This window comes from Aotus nancymaae, unplaced genomic scaffold (genome assembly GCF_030222135.1).
Source record: "Aotus nancymaae isolate 86718 unplaced genomic scaffold, 86718_ANA_hifiasm-v0.15.2.pri h1tg000040l, whole genome shotgun sequence".
NCBI classification, from domain to species: Eukaryota; Metazoa; Chordata; class Mammalia; order Primates; family Aotidae; genus Aotus; species Aotus nancymaae.
Window position 1 is genome coordinate 27,089,152 of NW_026988454.1, and position 16,930 is coordinate 27,106,081.

Genomic DNA, 16,930 nt, shown 5'->3' on the forward strand with positions numbered 1-16,930 from the left:
CTATTTATATAAAATTTCCAAGTTGGAAAATAAAAAAAGATTTAAATCTCTTACATAATTTGGTTTTGTTGAGCTTCAGATAATGAAGTTAATTTTGAATGTTGGAGAGCTTGTTTTCTTTGAATAAAATTCAATTCAAATCAACTAAATTACTTTTTCATAAAAGTTTAAACAGAAAACATGGCAAAACAAATTAATAAACACAATCTCTCCACATATGGATTCTTAAGTAGTAAGATTTTGACCTGGTTTCAAATGTCAGGTCTGACAGTAACTAAAGTGTGTTAACTTGGAAAAGAAATTTAATCCTCTTTCGAGCTTCCATTTCCTCATCTGTAAAATAGATGCAATAATTTTATCTACATTTAGGATCAGTGTGAGTATTAATTGTGAAATCAAATGTGTGACAGAGACTATGGTTTTGTCAAACTCATTCCCCTTTCCTCTGAGTGAGAGACAGACCCACATAAATATGATCTTTGACAAGCAATAAAGGAAATGCAATGGCAAAAAATAGTCTTTTCAACAAATGATAGAAGAACAATCAAACATCCACATGCAAAAATGAATGTAGACACAGACATTACATATCCTTCACAAAAATTAACTTGAAAGAGGGCATACACTCAAATGTGAAATGCATTGCTGTAAAATTACTGGAAGATACATAGAATAAAACCTAGATGAATTTGGTATGGTAATAACTTTTTAGAGCACCAAAGCCATGATCCATAAAAGAAATTATTGATATGCTGGATTTTATTAAAATTTAAAACTTCTCTGCAAAAGGTAATGTTAAAAAATTACAAGAAAAATCACAGACTGAGAAAAATAGTTGCAAAAGACACATCTGAAAAAGGACTGCTATCCAAAACACATGAAATACTCTTAAAACTCAACAATAACAAAATGAACAACTCAATTAAAAATGGGCAAAAGACATCTCACCAAACAAGATACGCAGATGGTAAGTAAGGATAAGAAAAGACGTAGACCTCATTATCCCTAGGGGATTGCAAATTAAACAACAATAAGGTATACTCTATACTTATTAAAATAGCTAAAATTCAAAATGCTGACAACATCTTTTCTCTGCACATGTGGGCTTCTTTTCCCAGCCACCTCTGCAGTATTGGAGTCAGCAGTATGTAAGTGCAGGTGATTTTGCCTCTCCCAGTATAGGACTTTAACATTCTCTTGGATGATTCACTAATATCACTCTTTATCCACCTACTGAATGAAAAAGGACTTTTAGGATCCAGATGATGGAAATATCTCAGATGGAATTTGCCTGAGTTCCTGAATAACCTTGTGGGAAACCATATGCTGAATAGGAACATTCACATTAGAATTTGTGTAAAGAAGATATAAACTTTTATTTGAAAGCCAATGAACTTTGGAGATTTGTTTAGCACTGCTGATAACTGCTAGCATTGCTAACTCTTACTTATATAGAATATAAGCTCCCAACTAAACTGTGTTCTCCATGAAAGCAGTGATTTCTTCCATCCATTGTTTTCACCATCCTATAAATGAGCACAGTGCCTAGTACATAGTATTTAAAATATGAATAAAAAACATAAACAATTGGAAAAATATAAAGTGTCCTGAATATACACATTATGAATTACATCTACTTTAGTTATGTTATTTTATTATGTAGACAATGTTCATAATTGAAGAATTTATTTTCCTTCAGTGTTCACCATTTTTCTTATTTAAGCCCTTATTCTTCTTGAAGATAATTACAGCTTCTCTCTTGCAGATCTTCTGGTCTATGGCTTCCACACATGGAGAATTCAATTCTAGTTTTTTTGTGGAACATGGCTATTTTGTAAAGGTGTGATTATATTCTAAGATATTAATTTTCATGAGTCAAGTTTTCAAATGAATTATCATTCAATTCGCATTTATAAAGTTCTTAGAACCACCACTGGCACATAAGAAGTGTGATATGATGGCTCTGTGTCCCCATCCAAATCTCATCTCTATTACAGTCCCCGCGTGTCAGGGGAGGTGCCTGGTGGGAGGTGATTGGATCATGGGAGCAGGCTTCCCCTTTGCTGTTCTCATGATAGTCAGTGAGTTTTCATGAGATCTGGTTGTTTGAAAGTGTGTATAACTTCCACCTTCATTCCCTCTCTCTCATGCTCCACCATGGTAAGCCATGCTTGCTTCCCATTTGCCTTCCTCCATGATAGTAAGTTTCCTGAGGCTTACCATTCATGCTTTCTGTAAAGCTTGCAGAACTGTGAGTCAACTAAACCTCTTTTCTTCATAAATTACCAACTCTCAGGTAGTTCTTTATAGCAGTGTGAAAAGTAAAAACAGACGATTACAGAACATTGGTACCATGAGAGTGAGGCACTGCTATGAAGATACTTGAAAATGTAGAAGTAACTTTGGAACTGTGTAAGAGGCAGAGGATGGAACAGTTGGGTGACTTAGAAGAAAAAAGGAACATATGGGAAAGTTTAGAACTTCCTAGAGACTTGTTGAATGGTTTTGACCAAAATGGCTATAGTGACATGGCTAACGAAATGCTGACCGAGGTGGTCTTAGATGGAAATAAGGAACTTATTGGGAACTGAAGTAAAGGTCACTCTTACTACACTTTAGCAGAGACTGGTGGTATTTTGACCCTGCCCTTGAGATCTGTGGAACTTTGAACTTGAAAGAGATGATTTAGGGTATATAGCAGAAAAAACTTCTAAGCAGCAAAGCATTTAAGAAGTGACCTGGATGATTCTGAAAGTGTTCAGTTTTATGCATTCACAAAGAGATGGTTTGAAACTGGAACATATACTTAAAAGGGAAGCAAATCATAAAAGTTTGGAAAATGTGCAGCATGACCATGTGGCAGAAAAGAAAAACCCCTTTTTCTGGGGAGAAATTCAAGCTCACTGCAGAAATTTGCAAAAGCAAAGAGGAGCCAAATGTTAATCTCCAAGACAATGGAGTAAATGTCTCCAGGGCATATAAGAGACTTTAACCCACCTTGCATCACAAACTGAAAGGCCTAGGAAGAAAAAATGATTTTATGGCCATGCCCAGGGCCTTGCTGCTCTGTGTAACCTTGGAACACAGCACCCTGAGTCCTAGCCACTCTACCTATAACCCTGGCTAAAATGGGCCAAGGTACAGCTTGGCCATGGTTTCAGAGGGTGCAAGGACCAAGCCTTGGCAGCTTCCATGTGATGTTGGGACTGTGGGTGTGTGGAAGGCAGGAACTGAGGCTTCGGAACCTTCGCATAGATTTCAAAGGATGTATGAAAACACCCAGATGTACAGGCAGAATTCTGCTGTGGGGATGGAGTCCTCATGGAGAACCTCTACTAGGGCAGCGCGGAGAGGAAATGTGGAGTTGGAGCTCCCACCCAGAATCCTCACTAGGGCACTGCCTAGGGGAGCTGTGAGAAAATGGCCACAGTTGTCCAGACCCCAGAATGGTAGATTCACTGACAGATTACACTCTGTGTCTGGAAAAGCCCCAGGCACTCAACACCAGCCTATAAAAGCAGCTGTGGGGAGAGTACCCCGCAGAACCACAGGGGTGAAGTTGCTCATGTCCTTGGGAGCTCATGCCTTGCATCAGTGTGCTCTGAATGTGAGACATGGGGTCAAAGAAGATTATCTTAGAGCTTTAAGATTTAATGATGGCCCAGCTGGGCTTTGGACTTGCATGGGGCCTATAGCCCCTTTGTCTTGGCCAATTTCTTTTATTGGGAATGAGAGCATTTACTCAATGCCTGTACCCCATGGTACCTTAGAAATACCTAACTTGTTTTTTATTTTACCGGCTCAGAGGCAGAAGGGACTTGACTTTTCTCAGATGAGACTTTGGACTAGGACTTTTGGGTTAATGGTAGAATGAGTTAAGACTTTTGGGGACTGTTGAGAAGGCACGATTGTGTTTTGTAACGTGAGAAGGACATGAGATTTGGGAGGGGCTGGGGTGGAAGAGATAGTTTGTCTCTGCCTCGCCATCTAACTCTCATCTCAAATTTTAATCCCAAGTGTATTGGGAGGGGCCTGGTGGGAGGTGATTGAATCATAGGGGTGGACTTCCTCCTTGCTGTTCTCTTGATAGTAAGTGAATTCTCACAAGATCTTGTTCAAAGCATATGGCACTTCCCCCTTAACTTTCTCTGTCTCTTGTTCTACCATGGTAAGACATGCTTGCTTCCCCTTCACCTTCTGCCATAATTGTAAGTTTCCCAAGGCCTCACAGAACGTAATAGTAAGTTTCCTGAGGCCTCACAGACTTCCTGTTAACTCTGCAGAACTATGATCAATTGAACTTTTTTCTTCATAAATTACCCAATCTCAGGTAGGCCTTTATAGCAGTGTGAAAATGGACTAATACAAAGTGCTATCTAGAAGTCTACCAAACAAATGATGTCATCCATGTATTTATGTTTTGCCTTCTTCTTCAAGTCTGAAACAAATCATATTTTCATATATTTTTCCTTTCTATACGAAACAGTTTTAACTTACACTTCATGTTATTTGTGTATCCCATTAATGTTCTGTTTAACTTTTGGCACTAAGGTACTTTAGTTTCTGTTTAAGCCTTATCATGGACATAAAAATTGCTCTCTTTCAAATTGCAATACCACATCACTCACGAGGTTTATATTTAAGGATATAGTAGAGCCTTCACAAACTGGCTTGTAAGTGGTGATTTTTAGCATTTCTTATCAACTCAGTGTTTGGTGACATCGTGTTTGTAGCTTAGAACTAACCACAGTAGAAGTATTATACCATTAAAAATGGCAGATTCCACCAATCATGGCTTTCTTGGATTCTCCCTCTTGTGATGGTGCTCTCTTTTGTGCACTGTCTGTCTCACTCTCTCTCTCTCTTTTGCTTTTCTGGAGATCCAATTGTTAAATATTTACAAACACATCCCTGTTAGCCACAGTTTTCAAATCATTAAAGAGGGTTACTCTATGAGAAAATTAAGATAAGACAGATAACAGGATACTATTTGTTATATAATAATGTAATACCAAAGAAAATGCAGTAGTTTCAGGGTCTTGTCTTCCTCCAGAAATTTACATGCTACCTAACCAGTTTGAGTAATAAAGTACTTATTAAATAAATGATACAATTTGAAAACAATGGATACTTTATCTAGACTAATAATTGCTAACTTTTACTGAGCATTTACTGGATACCAGACACTATTTCAATGAATTGACCAAATTCTTGGGAAAAGTAGCATTAATTAAATATTAATGTCTTCATTCTACATACATAAAAATTGAGTAACAAATTTTTAGTTTGTTATTATGGACCAAATTTTTAATTAAAATTACTGAATAAATACTTCATTTATAATTCAATATACTTCAAGTAGAACTCAGATATCTGACTTTCCTTGAAAAACTGGAGTATCTGGCTATATACAGCCCACTTTCTAGTATGGCAAATCCACCTGAAACTTAGATTAATTACAGGACACATTCCCATTTTGATATATCAGCTCTTTAGTTTACCACTTTCCTCCACCCCGACTATAGTTTTATACCTGGTTAATTTATCTCACTTTTGTAAATTTTCTGGCCTCCATAAATAGTTGAGGTTGTGATTGCTGAAGCAATACTTAAACCCAGTTCAAAGTATGTGCTCTCAACCAATATAATATAATGTAGAAAAAGAAAAATATTTTATCTTTAATGTCTTTTTTAATAAAATATAGTTACTACTACATATGATTGTAATATGATATATATTACATATGATATATATGTATACATATGATAGAGATATATGATATATATTTTATGTATATATATATATATTTGGCTTTGTATATGTGTGTTAATCTGTAATGGTTCACACATAATTTTATAACTAGCACATATGGACTAAGAAGTCCATAATTTTATAACTAACACAAATTGTGCCCAATAATGCTCTGAAATAGACTCAGAAGGCATTGATTTGATCAAATGTATGTCCATCCGGGCATCTGCCTCCTAATGAAGCAACTAGCTTCTATTAAAATTCAGATTCCCAATTTATTCTCTCAGTCCAGGCTTCTTATGTCTGATGTAGCTATTCCATTCTGCTCCAGCATAGATCAAATCAAATCCATATGTTTATCATGCACATGAATATTAAATAGTATGATAATGATACTGATGTTACTTGTTATGAAACAAATATTATACAGACAGCCAGCTCCATTTTCATTTCCAGCAAATATAGAAGGGAAGTTAAAATGATGTCATCAATATGAAAATTCTTAGCCAGGTTTTCCACAGGGTGGGGATGGAGGTCCTGATAAAGAAAAGAACTCCTACACAATAGATACAGTGTCTCTGAGCTAAAATGCCTAGTGTAGCTTCTGACTTGTACAGTTTCGTCCGCCCACCACCCACAGAAAATATTGTCGGCTGGGTATTTTGGAGGAGAAAAACCTCAGCATTTCTTATAGCCATGATGAATTTTCGAGGACACTCATCAACTTTATCTTCTTATGGGAGGATAAAAGGATCAGAAAAGGACTGAAGAGGAGGATTTCCGTGTACTTTGAATTCACCCAGAAAAATTCGGCTGTGTAGCCAGGCACAAAGAAAGTTTCTATGTATTTAAGCTTAAGCTTAAAGAGAAGAAATTAAAATACAGTACGACACAAATTAAGACATTCGTGTCGTACTGTATTATAACAACTAGACTTTATCAGTGCCAAACATCACTAAACTGTTGTGACATCAGTATCAAGATTGGTCAATTTTGTGTCCTGGGGACATAAAACTTAGACTTTAATAACACTGGCCAAGCAGAGCTAAGAGGTAAAGATGGAAGTTTGTTTTCATGCAGAAAAAGCACAAATTGCTCAAGTTTGCTGTGACTACAGAGACAAAATGGAATCATTCTCAGACATTCAGTAAATCATGGATATTAAAGTATGTCCTGAGGCTAGGTTAAGAGAAAGGGTTTTAACAGAAGCATTAAAAAATATGTGAATTTCAATACCTTTTATTTTTAATTCCCTATTGTTCTCTATGTGTTTGAAAGCTGTACTTGGATTCAGAGAGTGTTATTTATAGGCATGAATCATCAGGGCCCTGAAACCGTTAACACTTATCCAACAGTGAGGAAGGCACCAGGGAGAATCTGATTTCCAAAGAATAATGACTCATTTTAAAATTCTTTTATAAATATATTAGCAAATAATAGGTTATAATAAGTGACATCTTCTTTATTCCTTCTCACCCACACACACACATTTACACATCAACTAGATAAAATAATAGCATACAATTTTATCCATTTCTTGTCTTAATATTTACCAGAACATCTAGATGTCACAAATGGCCAACATGAATGTCTATTTGCTTATGAGGCTCCATCTTTGTACTAGAAATACAAAGGTCACAACATTTAGCAATATAGCCTCCAGCAGAAGAGAAACAGAGTGATTGAAGGGCATACTCTGTTTTGCTTATGAAGTAATATGATACATTTTACTCCTACCTGATTCTCTTTTCTCTCAATTACATGCCCTTACTTACACCCACCCACATGAACTCTATTAGAAGTTATTCTCAAGTTACTAAGTTACTAAAATCTTAACTTCTCCTTATTCTATAAAATGCCATTTCATAATATTTAAGATAACTAAGTTAATCCTGATGTGACATGCTGATTAGTTATTTAAAGCCACAGAAAAGAATAAAAGCATAAACAGTAAGGTAATATTAAATATTAACAAAAAATGAGTCCTAATAAACTTTAAGTTTGTATCAGATTTTTTTTTGATAGCAGGATTACAAGTAGAGTATCAATAATTAAAAACCTATTTGTGTAAGAGTTAGGTGTCCAGAAAAAAAAGTAACAAAATACATTCACTGTTGGGTGATTATTTACTATTAAGTCAATCTGCTTTGTGAAGGGCTGATATGACAATTGTCTTCCTCTTGGCATTTCTCTACTATTAATGATGGACTCATATGGTGCAGGTGGCCTGCTATTTCCTCATTCCCAACACTAACAGGATATAGGAAATAACAGAATGCAGAACAACAGAAATAAAAACTAAGATCCTAGGAAAATGTTTCCATGAGGGTAAAGAATAAAATAAAATTGAAAATATCACCCAATATTTTTTTTCAGTTACAGGAGATAAATGCTTGCATGTAACTGCAGAAAGAAAGAAAACAAAATAATGCAATAAATGTCACTTTTTGCATTTGCTACCAGAAAGCATAATGGAAAAATGGGATTTTAATTACTATCAGCTCACTGTATACTCACTACATAAACCCTCTCAACCTCATTCACAGGTGTTCATTCACTGCATTCATCCCTTTTTATTTTTCTATACTTTTTTCTTTTTCATGGCATTTTAATATCTATATCAACAACCAAAAAATGTTTAAAGTGGTCAGGATACAAATAAAATAAGTGAACATTTCATTAATAAGAACATCAATAAATACATATGCATGTATTTATTGAAATGCATTGAAATGTATTGAAATATGCATAAATTCGATACATATTGAACATATTAATGACAATAAAATAATAAATATTAACTGAGCATAAATTACATATCAGACATTGTTCTATAATACTTATACACATTAACTCACTCAATCCTTACAAAAATCCTATGTAATAAATACAGTTTTTGCTCCTGTTTTGCAGATGAGATAAGAGAGCAATTCACCTAGCTAGTAGATGCTGAGAGCAGGACTTCAGTACAGTCTGACCCCAGGACCAGCTTTCTTAATCCCTCTACTGTGCTGCCTCCTGATCTCAAAGGGGCTTATAAGCTGATTGCATTTTTACATACATAATAAAATTAAAACTTGTTTTCTTTTTTATGTATCTGTATAGCTATATTAAAAGCAATCCATTAAATTGACTTAATTAAGGACAAATCTCTTTTTCTTGAAGCTGATAGCTTTTAATTTGGCAAATATCTTTAACAATCCAATGTAAGATTTAATTTGTTTTCAAATGAATGAACAAAAAAAGAAACAACCTGGAAATTAAGCATTATGACATGGAAAAAGATTGGTACACATATTTTGTTTTTACAAATGTCTTAATTATTGTGTAATTTTTGGTCATTTGGGGCACAAAAGTTTTGTTAAAAAATGAACAAAACAATTAAATTACTAACTAAAGCATAACCAAGTTATCAGAACCACCCTTAAATGTTTGGATCAGTTACAGGAAAATGTAGACTCATCCACTTTTCAGAACAGAAAATTGGCATGCCCTCTAGCACCTTCCCAGGTAGTGCTTGCAATTGTCACACCTGGAGTCAGAGAGCTCTATTGCATTATCAGTGAGTCAATTCACAGCCACAAGATGATGAGTGGAATTAGTTAGTATGATAGCATTAAGGAGGATAATGAAAGGGCATACAAAATCAATACAATATGCACAGTGTTATATGGAAAAGGTCAGTATGGAACAACTAAGAACCAGTGGAACAGAAACATCAACAAACAGGGGGTTGGGAAAAGAATCAACAGAGAAAACAACCTAGAAAGAAAGGTGAAGGTATCAGAAGATATTGTAAACATTGTATATCTGATTACAAAAATTCATTTCAGAGAGTAAGCATAAAATATTGCTTAATCTCACTGATAGATGCAGCCTTGAACTGTGAGGTCAGAAAGATTTTCATTGTGATTCTGATCATTATTTTGCAGCTCCCATTTGAATATAGAGATGAGTGAGTCACATGTACTATGCTGCACAAACTTTGATCAGTTTTTCAGTCCATGTTTAAGGTGAACATATCAGTATCTAAAGAGACCATGTAGAACAATATGGTAAAAAGTTCTTGTTGGGGTTATTAGTAAGTCCCCTTTTAACTCTAGCTAAAGGCATAAACACAGTATTAATGATAAGAAAACTATAATGTGATATGATGTATCACTAATATGATGGAAAATTATATTGTAAAATTTTTATATATCATTAATAGGATTTTATATAATGAGATTTTCATGCAAGATTAAGCAGTGTCCATAATGCCTCTGGATAAGAGCAGTGTGGCATTTTATGCTTATAAATAACATTGTAGATACATCACACATGATTCCTGCATAGGAAAGTTTATAGCCTAAAAAGGAATATTCATTACCTCATATTACCATTATTAGAAAATATTGAGGTGCAGCATATTTAGGGGTTTTGTATTTTTCTATTAGGAGTGTCATTAAACTGTGCTTCAAATTAGAAATCCTCTATAGGTTTGGAGTAGAAACATGTACTATTACTTCATATTTACCTGTGTATAATGTATGTATACATTTACATGTGTTTTATAATTGCTGCTTTTTAAAATTTTGAATATTAAGACTCAATTAGTGAATGCATTTTAATATGATTATAAGCTAAATTTACTTTAGAGGTAAACTTAAAATTTATAATTAACTTAATAAAATAGTCTTAAAAATGAATAGATATTTTAGATTAAGAAACATTAAATACATGAATTTATTTCATATATTTAAATTATCATTACATAAATTTGTTTCATGATGAATTGACACAGTCTCTTTAAATGTAGCTTGATAATGTTTCTTCTTTCAAAAATTATCTTTTACTTTATTTCTTTTAAGTCTAGTAATGGCTCTCAGTTTTTCCCTCAGTGAAGCCATAGGATTTTCCAAGTTACACCTTTATTTTATGTGCAATCTTTCATTGTCTTCTTCAAAGACAGCAATATAAGTAATCAAATAAAAATCCTTCAGTTAATTCCTAGGATAAGTGACATGTCTGCTCTTCTGCACTGCACATTTATTTGGAGCTCTGGATACCACAAAACCTCACAGGAACATATTCCAACCCTTTAATTTATAAAATAAGTAGTTTATGCAAATCTAGGTTTTATGGATTCTGCGAGGCCATTGACAACTTTTTGCAATCGTCTTGATTAGGTTATCAACACCACTGGACTTTCTTAGGAACACCGATAAACTTCTTTTGGACCTCTTGAGTTCCCTTCTGATTCCTGAATTTTGTCAGGATTGCTTGATGTACCCAGTTAAAACCTGCTGTGGTTGTTATATGGAAAAATCACACGGATTTTATGGCACCTGTGAAGTGTCGTACTACTTACTGCAATTATTATGGCTTTTGATTATGATTACATATCTGATTTTATCCATCATTGAGAAACATGGCTACCTACCCTACTCCCAGACCAACTCTTTCATGTAAGAATCATATAGTAAACCTGTAAAACTTTGTATTTATATGTACTTTAACCCTAACCAAGAGAGACTAGACAGTGGGTGCCTAATCCCACAAGGAGTAACATGCTACATGGCAATGATTATATAGGAAAAAATAATTACACATAGACATCAGAGATCAATTTGATAGCCACTCCACCTATTAAAATTTAAATCCATGAATGCCACTGAAATCCAAAAGGTATTCCAAGTTGGTCATAAAATTGTTTTACCATCAAACATTTTATTTTGTCATTTCGTTAGCACCAAGTAATAATGACAATATGAGTAATAATCAAATAATAATGATGATATATACTAACATTTATTGAGGAATTAATATAAGGCAGGTACTATGCTAAGCATTTTACCTGGATTACCTCTTTTTAACCTATGTTAACTCCTTTTCTGGCATGATAAGATCAAGTCTTAGAGAAACATGTGGATCAAGATCAACATGATATTTGAAGCCAGATAACCTTACTCTAAATTTGGACTTTTAAACATTATACCATACTCTTTCCCAGTTATTTTTTATATCCATTATATAATTGATTCAGTTATATACATTAAAATTTTTAAACTGTATTTTTTTTGTTATTTTCTTTTACTTCTTTAAAAAAAAAAAAAAGACAGAATTAGAACTCTTCAGTTGCTTGGCATGGCACAGCATCTTAGCCCTGCTATACAAAAGGACTGTTTACAGGCACAAAATGTGTGGCCTTTGCAGTATTTCTGCCAAGACAAGGGAGTAATTGACAAAATTCCTGTAAATCTTTTGCTCACTGTAACTCATGAGCATTTCTCTTCTTTGATGTCCATAACTCCCTTATATCAAAAATATCAGGCCCCAGAACCTTGCATATTTCCATCTCCAATGTCACAAACACTCACTGGAAAATTTCCTTTAAGATCCATTGTTTTTAAAATGTTTTTGAGTTTATATTAACTGCCAAGGCAAAGGGGAAATTATTCTATTTCTATATTTGAATATTTTAAAAAATCACTTAAAGAAAGGTGTATTTTGTTTCTCCAAATCTTTGGTCGCCTTATAAATTGACTCTTGGGGAGGTTAATACACAAAATCCTCATTTATATTACCTTTCTGAGACTTGAAATATCCACAATTTTTATGAGAAAAGATATAAGATTTGAGGAAAAAAGAGATTATATAATTCCCTATAGGAATTTTCCAGATGGCAAGACATATCACATGCAAATTCTTTTTTAATATATATTCCTTCATGCTGTTTCTCAAGAAAATAAAGTAATGCTTTTGATCACTGGAAAAAAAATAGTTTTACCCTTTATGTCTGTCTACATTTGGCTATACTGGGTAGTGGCAGAAGCCAAGAAGCTGAGGTTGGAAAAATTGGCCTACTTCATATCTTGCCTGGGCCACGAACCTGAGTCTGACCCTAGCCTCCTCCATTCTACATACCCTTCACTTTTTCTGAACTATTTTCATGTTTCTTACATTTCTTACTTTCAAATTCCTAGTAACTAATACTTTCTCACCACTTTCCTTTCCCATACTCTTTCATGAGATTTTAAGTTAATTTTCCCTTTTTCATCTTCTTGTTTTTAAAAATGTTTTTTGAGAAAGTGTTGCTTCTCTGTATCAAAAGAATATTCGAACATCTGCAAGTAAGTTGTGAATGAGTATTCCATATAAGCAGACACCCGTATTTGCTTTCTGAGAACTCAAGTCACACATACTCAAACACACTTACTGAAAATATTAATTGATTTGAAATGAAATGAAAAATGCAGTTTGGGGTGCTAGAAAGGTAATTCTAAGGCTTACTGGTCCATTTAAAGATCATGAAGAAATGGAATTTAAACTTGATTTTACAATTGGTTAAAATGAATGACTCAGCTTTTAATTTTTCTGAAAATGTTGAGCTGACACCCTCATCTAATTATCTGTGATTGTTTCAGAGATTTAATGCAATATCATCATTAAAAGAATTTTAAAACATTTTAAATTCAAAGCTTTATATAATTGTGACATTTTAAAAATTCCTCTTTTCAGGAAAAGAAAATAGTTTCTTATTAAGTCATGAGGTTTTTATATGTACACATTAAAAGTTATTTTCTGGTCATTTCCTCTGTTTATTACAAAAATTACAACAATGTACACAAATTGAGAAGAGTATGATGAAATTCCATGTAGTCATATTTCAATGTTGACAATGATCAATTCATGGTCAATTTTCTACATCTATAACTCCCTAGGAAAGATTATTATGAAGCAAAGAACAGTCATTGGAACATGATTATCTGTATATATTTCAGTAAATAATTCTAAAAAATTAGGGGCCCTTTTTATAAAAATAACATTTAATCATTATCTCATCTAAGATGAATTAACACTAATTACTTTAATGTCACCTGTTATCTAATTAATGTTCAAATTTTCTCAATTGTATCATAATTTTTATTAGTTTGTTTGATCAGAATTCAAATAAGGTCCATACACAGCAACAGATGGATACATCTTAGTCTTATTTAATTGCTAATTTCTCATTTCATCTATTTTTTATTTCAAGATTTTTTCTGTTCTTGTTTTAAAATAACAGATTATTGAATTGATTTCTATACTTTTGATTTTATTTATTTCAGATGCATTTAAAAATACTAGGCAAATAAAGCATATTTTTTGGAAAGACCTTAGTACAACACATGTCACATGGTAAGTAATCCATAATTCTTAATGACTATGTATCCGTGATGACCATTCAAAGTATATCCAGCTACAGTAATTCTAAACCAAAGGCAGATCCACAGCTGACCATCCCTCTCTGGATAGTGGCATTCATGGTAGTCACAGTAGCATAATTCACATTTTGAATTGTGTCCCTTCAACAGATATATTGAAGTCCTAATATCTGTGAACGTGACCTTATTTGGGAATACTGTCTTTGCAGATGTAATCAAGTTACATGAAGGTCATACCTGTTCAGGATGAGCTTTAGTCCAAGATGACTGGTGGCCTTATAAGAAGAGAAAACAGAGGAATAGACTGAGACACACAGGAAGAATGCCACATGATGTCAGAGGTAGAAATTAGAGTGATGTGTTTACCTGTCAAAGAGTGCCAAGCACTGCCAACAACACTAGAACCTAAGAGAGAGCTACAGAATAGACTTTCCCTTAGAGCCTTCAGAAAACATGTCCTGCCAGCACCTGACTATTGACTTCTAACCTCCAGAACTGTGAGCGAATAAATGTTGTTTAAGCTACCCTGCTTGTAGTAGTTTCTTTCAGTAGCCTTAGGAAACTAATTCACACTCCATCAGCAACCCATCTTGAGTTAGGAAAGAGCGAAGTCTCCTATTGAGAAAATAAAGGAAAGATTAATGTTAGAAGGAAGCTCATATGATGTCTTAAAAAGAAATAGGAGAGATTGATGATGATGGTAAGAAATGGACAACAAAAAGAAGATGGGTGCCAAGAGAAGGTTTTGTATGAATGCTCTGTTTAAAATCAGAGGATACAAAATAATAGACTTTGGGCAAATGAAAGAAACCTTAAGACTTCTCCTCATTGCTACTACTGCAGCAGGGCATTGGCGCAATCCCTGAAATCCAATGAGATTCTGAAATTTCTGCCCACAAGCGAAGTTGAAAACTGCATAGAAATATTTTCTATGGTGCAAGAAGGAGAAAATACTACAGATTTTGGTACAGTGTTAAGATACTTCTTTATTTTTCTAGTCTGATGAATGAATTAATAATTGTACTGGCCTAAAAACAAACGAAATCTCTATTTGTTTCTCATGGAGAAGACTGAAGGTGAACAGACCAGGGCTGATATGAGCATCTATAATCATCAGAGAGCCAGGCTACTCTTGTCTTTTTTCACCTTTCTAACTTGCGGTTATAACTTTGTATCATCTTATGGACTATAAAGGTTGAAGCATCCGCCATTACATTACAGGTCCAAGTGTAAAGGAGGAATTAAATGGACAGGTCAAAAAGTACTTTCTGCCTGAGAAACCAATTTTAAGTACTCTTCACACAGCCTTGCATTTTAAAACACATCTCATTGGCCAAAATTAGTCACTTGGTTACATTTAGTTAAAAGCTCATAAAATTTGGACAAAAATCATCCAGGATTTTTTGACTGGTATAGTATCATACAAAATAAATTTATTTCTGAAGGTGAATGTTTGTAACTAAATTGGATTACTCCCCATTAGGCTTATAATCCAGCCATCAAGAGAATGTTTAAGGCTTGCCTGTGACCAACTGGGTGAATTTGACTCAGTCATTACTTTGTTCCAAGTGTTACTTGAAATAGCTATACTCCCCTCAGATGCCATTTTGCATTAGCTAAAATCAGTTTGTTTAGCACTTTTTAAAATACCCATTTTTCTTCTCTCCACTTCCCCCCATCCCTGCCACTTTGGATAGGGGACTCTTTTGAAGACTCATTTTTCCTTGTCTAGGACAAGGATTCACCAAATTTATAGTAGAAATTCTGTAAATATTTTCTTAATTAATTAATCATTTTAAAGAAAATAATATGCTCACATTCAAACAGGAGCAGAGATTATATATTTTTAGTTATAAAAATTGTGATATGAAGATGGCAATTACTCTTTATGGTGATATATGTAACTGATGTACTTAGTATCAAATTCTCAGAAATGAAGCTTTCTTTGCTAATTTGACTATAAAACAAAAATGGATTTATTTACCCCATTCTCAGAGCAGCACACTACAAATCATACCTAGGTAGTCCGTCAAGGATTACTCACAATCTCCTGACAATACAAATGCCTTACAATTAAGTAGCAGCTTACTTCATCAAAGTTTAGAATAATTATAAAAGTGAATGCAAAATATAAAAGGGAATAGTACTTTATGAAATACATATATGAGATAAAACTGGAGAAAGAGAATTTCTCCCTACTCCTTATAAATTCATCTCAAAGCCTTATGCTAATTAATAAATCAAAAGTTTTCATGCTATTATGTGATTTTCTTCACTTCCTTCACTAATTAATCAGTTTTTAAAAAGTGTCTATCAAGCTATTATGCTATATTCTTCACTTGTCTAGGAAGTTGTAGTTATACTCCATTTCCCAAATAGAGATTCCTCATTCTAGAAGTGTTGGCTAACATTATAGCAGAAAAAGATTTATTGGTAAGCTGTTTGGTTTACTAACACTTCGAATGTAGACTAACATTAACATGTTGAGTAATAAAAATGAGATCTTATACTAAGTTAAAGATACTTAAGGTATGTGCATTGGACAACATATTTTCAAGGTGCTGCTCAAATTTACATAAATAATATATAAATTAGGACTCCATCCAGGCCTAGAGCCTTAACCCTGTGAGATCACGATAGAAAATATGCCACCCCAACGTTCATGTATTAAAACCTCATCCCCAAGGTGATGATATTAAGATGAAGTTTTTTTAAAGATAATTAGGTCATAAGGGTGAAGCCCTTACTGATGTGATTAGTGATCTTATAAGAGAAGCCACAGAGAATTCCTTGGCTTCTTCTGCCATGTGAGAACATAGTAAAAAGACGGCTATCTATGAACCAGCAAGCTGGCCCTAACCAGACATGGAATTTTCCTGCACTTTGATCTTTTATTTCCCAGACTCCAGAACTGTGAGAAATAAATTTCTGTTATTCATAAGCTACCCAGTTTATGGCATGTTATTGTATCAGCTAAAACAGACTAACACAGG